Source organism: Chiloscyllium plagiosum, chromosome 2 (genome assembly GCF_004010195.1).
Source record: "Chiloscyllium plagiosum isolate BGI_BamShark_2017 chromosome 2, ASM401019v2, whole genome shotgun sequence".
Classification (NCBI taxonomy): domain Eukaryota; kingdom Metazoa; phylum Chordata; class Chondrichthyes; order Orectolobiformes; family Hemiscylliidae; genus Chiloscyllium; species Chiloscyllium plagiosum.
The window spans coordinates 36,190,171-36,196,987 of NC_057711.1; the positions used below are offsets into that span (position 1 = coordinate 36,190,171).

The 6,817-nt window shown below is 38.9% G+C and overlaps 1 protein-coding gene across 1 annotated transcript in view; it reads right to left on the reverse strand.

The window, feature by feature from the left end:
- arhgef28a (Rho guanine nucleotide exchange factor (GEF) 28a) overlaps positions 1-6,817 on the reverse strand; it is a 479,393-nt gene that overhangs the window by 410,048 nt on the left and 62,528 nt on the right. The window lies entirely within an intron of this gene.

The window sequence follows — 6,817 nt, forward strand, 5'->3', positions numbered from 1 at the left end:
TGTTCCTCTTCCTCTTTTTGCAGTTCTGGTGTGCTGCAGTGTGTTGTGGCCAATATATCGGCCACTACAGCGGACAGCTGAAACTGACAACCGGAAGTGGCAGGGACAGGCCACTATAAATGCTGGAGGAAACACCACAGAAGCGCTTCACAGGAGGCTCCCAAGCACTGAGGATGTCACCTAGACAGGGGACGAAACGTTTGCAACAAAAACTTCCAGCTCGGCGAACAGAACCACAGCAACGAGCACCCGAGCTACAAATCTTCTCACAAACTTTGAATCCCTTAGTATTTCTGTAATATGCTGGAAATGTGTTGCTGGAAAAGCGCAGCAGGTCAGGCAGCAACCAAGGAGCAGGAGAATTGATGTTTCGGGCATGAGCCCTTCTTCATTCCTGAAGAAGGGCTCATGCCCGAAACGTCGATTCTCCTGCTCCTTGGATGCTGCCTGACCTGCTGCGCTTTTCCAGCAACACATTTTCAGCTCTGATCTCCAGCATCTGCAGTCCTCACTTTCTCCTCCTATTTCTGTAATATGAATTGCACTTTCTTCCATAAATACAGATGGAAAGTAACTGGTTAATTACTCTATTATTTCCATTTCCCCACTATGAATTCTCCTGTTCTCACCTGTAAGGGACTCAGATATATCCTTGTTGATATTTCCCTTCTCATATTTCAACACTTTTAAGTGATAGGCTCAAAAATCACTGACAAAACCAATTGCATCATGTGATCTGCTCTGCCACAGTATGTGAGCAAGGTGAGCATTTGTTGCCTAACCCAACATGTCCTTGAATGGAATGGCTTGCTCAGCCATTTCAGACGGGAGTTGAAGAGTTACTATCTTGCTATGGGATTGGAGTCACAGGTAAGTCAGACCACATAAGTTTGGCAGATTTTCTTCTCTAAAGGTCATTAGTAAACCAGCTGGGGTTTTATTTAACTAAAATCAATAACAGTTGTCATGATTTCCATTATTGGTACAGGTACTAAATTTATATTCTAGATATAAAAAAACTGACTTTACAATCATGACAGGATTTGAACCCATATTTCTAGGGCATTAGCTGGCCCTCTGGATTGCTAGTTCAGCGATGTTACTATGTATCACATTCACACCACCAAAACATCCACTTGCGAGGAAAGGCAGGTCTTAGATTAATAAATCTTATGAAACACAGCACCTTCAACAGTGCAGCACTTTCCAGTCATGATTCAACTCAGATTCTGTGCTCAATTCTCCATGCAAGATGTGCCTTCAGATTCAGTGGTTGGAGTGCTAGCACTGTGCTATGGCTTACAACTGAGAGACACAATGTTTCATTTCTAGAAGTAAAAACATAATCACAGATTATGTATGTTAATTTATCTGGCTTCTTTGCATCAAATAATACAGCAAGGAAGGCCTCCACTCAGCCCATCAAGCAATGCTGGCTTTTTAAAAGATCCATCCAGTTAGTTCCACTCCATCTCTCTTTCTAGATTTCTGAATTTGTTTCTGTGTTCCAATATTTGTTAAATTCCTTTATGAATGTTACTACTGAATCTGTCTATGCCACCCAAACAGGCAGTGCATTCCAATTCCAAACCACTCATTGCTTTTTCTTCATGTTCCTTTTGATTTTTATCAGTCACCTTACTTCATTGTCTCCAATTACTGATATTTTTGCTGCTGGAGATAAGTTTTACACATGTCTATTGAATGAAATGCACGTTAACTCGAGCTGTTAACATGAGAAATGATTTGTCAGTCTTTTATTTGAGAGTCAGAAGAAAGGATAGGAACAGCAATAGCCATTCTTGTTTCCAGTATAATATGCACCAAATCACATCACATAAAATCCTACTTCTCAACATATGTTGTGGTAAGCATGAGAAAATATATCTGAGGTGAGCATGAACAATTATTGTCTCAAACATTTTATTAGACATTGAAAAAATAGAAAGGCAACTTATTCAGTACAGAAGGATCAGTGTGTCCTCATGCGTAAACTGTAGGAAGTAAAGTATTCAGGCACAGCAAGTAATAAGGAAGGCAAATGGAATTTTAGTATTTATTACTGAAGTTATAGTGCATAAATGTAGGCAAGTGTTGTTGCAACTGTATAAGACATTAATGAGACTGCACCTGGAGTACTGCTCAAAATATTGGTCCCTACATCTGAAAAAGGATGTAATTGCACTGGGGCATTTCAGGAAAGATTTACAAGATTGACTCCAGAGATAAGAGGTTTGTCTTAAGATGAGAATTGAGCAGTTTAAGCCTATACCCTCTGGAGTTTAGAACAATGAGAGGAAATATAACTGAGGTATATAGATGCTAAATTGACAAGATGTAGAGAAGATGTTTCCTTGTGTGGGGCAATGTAGAACAAGAGGTTATAGTTTCAGGATAAGGGGTTGCAGATTTAAAACAGAGATGAGGAGAAATTACTTCTCTCAAAGCATCATGAATCTGTGGAATTCAGTACACCAGGGTACAGTAGAAACCAGGATATTGGGTAAATCTAAGTTGGAAATAGGCAGCTTTTTAATTAGCTATGGGTTGAATGGTTTTGGGGAGCAGGCAGCAAAGTGGAGTAGAAGCTGAGATGACATCAACCATGATCGTATTGAATGGCTAAACAGGCTTAAAGGCTGAATTGCCTACTCTTGTTCATAGTTCTTATATTCTTTACACCAAACTTTTCTCAATCAAAACAAAGGCCCAAATCGCATCACTCAAACCCTTCAAGTGAACATACAATTCTTATTTCATCTATTTACAAAGGTGCAAGAAGAGTAAAACCGATATCAAATTTTCAAGTAAGCAGCCTTCCTTTGAATTTATGTTTACTGAGAAAGTTAGCATCACCAAATAGTGACTTACACTTAAATAAGGAGGAACACATTTGATCCACTTCTCTCTCTAACCACGCATCCAAAGCACTTCACGCGTTGTAAAACACTATGCACCGTTGTGCACCATAACTTATAGGACTGATGTAAATGCAAGCTATAGCTTTATTAATTTTGATTATTAAATTTATCTTACCTTCCACATCAACAGAAAAATTACTTGCAAATTATTTTGCCCATCTAATTAAGAGATAAGCAGTAAAGGGCTTATTTTAAATGGCAAGTGATGTTCCTAATTGTCTCTCAATGAGGAAGAAGTAGTTAAGAATTGAGTATCTGTTCCCATTTTTAACAATATGCTTATCAAATCTGGAAATTATCAGACAAGTTAGAATCAACATATCCAATTTCACATTCAATTGTGGGAAATTAAATGTGGACACCATAGTTCTACATGGATCACAGAAAAATGTTCTCTTGAGCTGTTGGAACAACTTGGTAATTTTTAGAACGTCAACTTTGTAAACTTTTGAATAGTTCATTGTAAGTTAGACATTCTAGAATCATAACTAAATAAGTCTGACAAAAAAACTGAACACTTGTTTTAAGATTGCATTTCTTTCTGAAAATATAAAATATAGATATTTCCCGTGTATGTTTTTTGTTTTTAACCATGACACAAACTGAAGCTATTCAGTGCCTAATTCTATCTACAAGAAAATATTTACAGAACAACTTCAGTTATCCGAATGTCAATTATCTGAATTTCAGATTATCCAAACAGGATCCCAAGGTCCCATAAAATAGATAATCAGTTGTTTGAACAAAAATACTCCTCACCCTTCTCATTCGGATAATTGAGGTTGTTCTGTATATTGATTTAAACCATTGTCACCGATCTCCAGATGTTCCAATGCATAGATCTTATTGTAGGGCAAAATAAAATCTGACATTATATTTTCAGAATCATTGAAATGTTACAGCACAGAAGGAGGTCCTTCACCTCATCGTGCCTGCACTGTCTTCAAATGAACATCAGCATCTAGCACCAATCTCCTGCTGTTTCCCCATATCTTTACATATTACGTTTAACCACATAATCATCCAATATCCACACTGTAAAGTAATCTAATCTAAAGTAATCTAATCTTAAAAAAAAATCTAATCTTCCTGAATATCTCAATTGAACCTGCCTACACCACACTTTGAGGCAGTGATTTCAAACCCTAACTACTCACTGAACGGAAAAGTATTTCCTCATTTCGTTCTTGTTTCTTTTGCAGATCACTTTAAATCTATCCACTCTTGTTTTTGTTCCTGTTACAAGCAGGAACAGTGTCTCTCCATCTACTCTACTCAGCCCACTCACTATTTTGAAAATCTCCACCAGGTCTCCTCTCAGCCTCGTTCTCTCCGAGGAGAAGATCCAAAACCATGGGAATGGAGAGAAAATTTGAGATTTCTTCGTGTTTCACCCTTACATGGGGACCATTCTGCAGAATCTAAGGGTGGTGAGGTGATCTTCTGAATAACAAGAAGAACATTGATAGAAGTGACCAACAAGTCAAGGACACGGGTATGCTGTCTCCCACCTAGAAACAGATTACCAGGGCCTCCTGAGGGGCTGAATGGTAAGTGGTCGAGTAATTTTAGATGCCAAAGTCCACATTGTGGCTTTTCTGCATTCCCTTTCACAAATCTCCTCTAAACAATACCTGTTGAAGCTGCACTCATTCCTTTCTCCTGGCATTTCACATCCATCTGGACATCCAACACTCTCACTGAGATTCATCTCATTATTCACTCACAAATATGCCTCATTGTCACTTTCATAGAAAGGTCCTTCCCTCTTTTGTCATTATGTTTTCCCTCCTTGCTGAACAGAGCACCCAACTTGCTCAAAGTCAGAGACTCCAAGGTGTCCTCTCGGAATAAGCATCTTGCCAGCCACTGGCAGTGCATTCCCACTTGTTTCACCTGGAAGGAAGCCTTGTTCCAGAAGGCTACACATATCAATGATCTCTACGGGACCTTGAGCCTTCTGAAACACTAGTGCTCAGAAACATCGAGGTTAGTGATCCTCTACCTGTGCAGTATCAGCATTCATCCCCTCTCGCCTGTTGAGAGTCATATGCCTGAGGAGAAGACCAAACTGATGGCTACTGATAAAAATGAATGAATATAATGGTACATTGCCCATCAGACCTTTTATTTTATTTTGTTGTGGAAAACCACTGACTGCAACCAATAATGTAAATAATACACTGATAGAAAAAGGTTGTATACAATAATGATGTGGAGATGCTGGTGTTGGACTGGGGTGGACAAGGTCAGAATTCACACGACACCAGGTTGTAGTCCAACGAGCTTTGAAATCACAAACTTTCATAGTGCTGCTCCTTTATCAGGTGAATTATGTGACTTCTGACCATATAACAATGACATTAAGTATACACATACTTTCAAAAGGGAATCTGTTAATTTAGTCGGCTGGATGGTTGATTTGTGATACAAAGTGATGCTAAGAGTGTGGGTTCAACTCCCAGACTGGCTGGGGTTGCCATGAAAGACTTTCCTTCTCAACCTCTCCCCTTGTCTGAAACATGGAGACCCTCAAGTCAAAACATCACTAGTTATCTCTCTCCAATGAGAGAGCAGTCCTGTGGTCCAGTAGAACTTTTGTCACTTCATTTTACTTATATTTTCAAACTTAACATTTGTATTATTCTTTACAAACGGCTGCAAAGTATCCACAAAATGTTTGTATTACGTGATTAATTTTTATTTCAAAAATCAACGTGTAAATTTACACATTTTAAATCTTCCAATACATGCAATCTCTTATACAATGTTATCTCACTTATTATGACTCTATGATCTTTTAAAATCAATCCAAACAATAAGAAGGATAATATGTCCTTCCATACACCTTTAATGTAGGATGAAATGTAATGTAATGCTTTTCACATGAGCATAATTAAATAAAAATTGTTGTGGAGCAACAATAAACTAGCGACTAAAACCTTTGTCAAATCGATAGAATGTAAGGAGCATTTTAAGGGAGGAGACAGAGATGTTGAAATGAACAGGTTTGGGGAGGAGCAGTATTTGGGGCCTAATCTCAGACTATGATTTGTGAGTAAATACATCTGCAGGGCCAATCATTCTTCCAAAGGGAGTACTGCTATTGTTCTGAAATTACAGCATGGCAAATAGCAACCTTTTTGGTCAGTTTGATTTACCCACATGAGGTATGATCCCACTCATTTGAAAAATCAGGAAACAGTGATTCGTTTTTGGAAACCAGCCAACGTAAGCCAATGGGAAAGCGGAAACTGAGAACACAATCACCAAACTTCTCCAGGTGAAAGGATTCTGTTTAATAAGACATATGCAGAATCTAGTGGAGAATGACCCCATGATCCTAATGAGTATAACAGGCACTAAGACAGCTATCGCAACTTAGGCAATAAGGGGAACATCTAAGCCATTTGTTCTTCCTGTTTCCTCTATTCTCACAATCTCATAAATGCTCCTAGTTTCCATCTCATTTTGCATCACTTGACACGAAATTGGAGGATTGACAGCCCAAAGTGGTCCCCAGGCTCTCCTGATCACGTATATGTACAAACAAGAAAGACTCCCAATCTTGAATCGTGAAAATAAAAACAGCTATTTAAACATCCAAACTCAATGCCACAGCGTCTCACTCCCACTAATATCAGCAACAATTTCATTAATTGTAGTACATCATAGCTGTTGGAGGTGATTTCCTCGAATTCCAGGAGCAGCAATTACTGTTTTATAAGCTGGTGCATTTTTTCGAACTTTGGAAAAAAAAATCAAAACAACAGCAGTTTAAAAGGGAGAAGAGCAGACAAAGGAAGCACATGGTGAGGACAGTGCGGGGGGGGGGGGGGGGGCGGGGGGGAGAGGGAGAGAACCTGCACAGTTACTGCCTTTGCTGTTTGGATTCG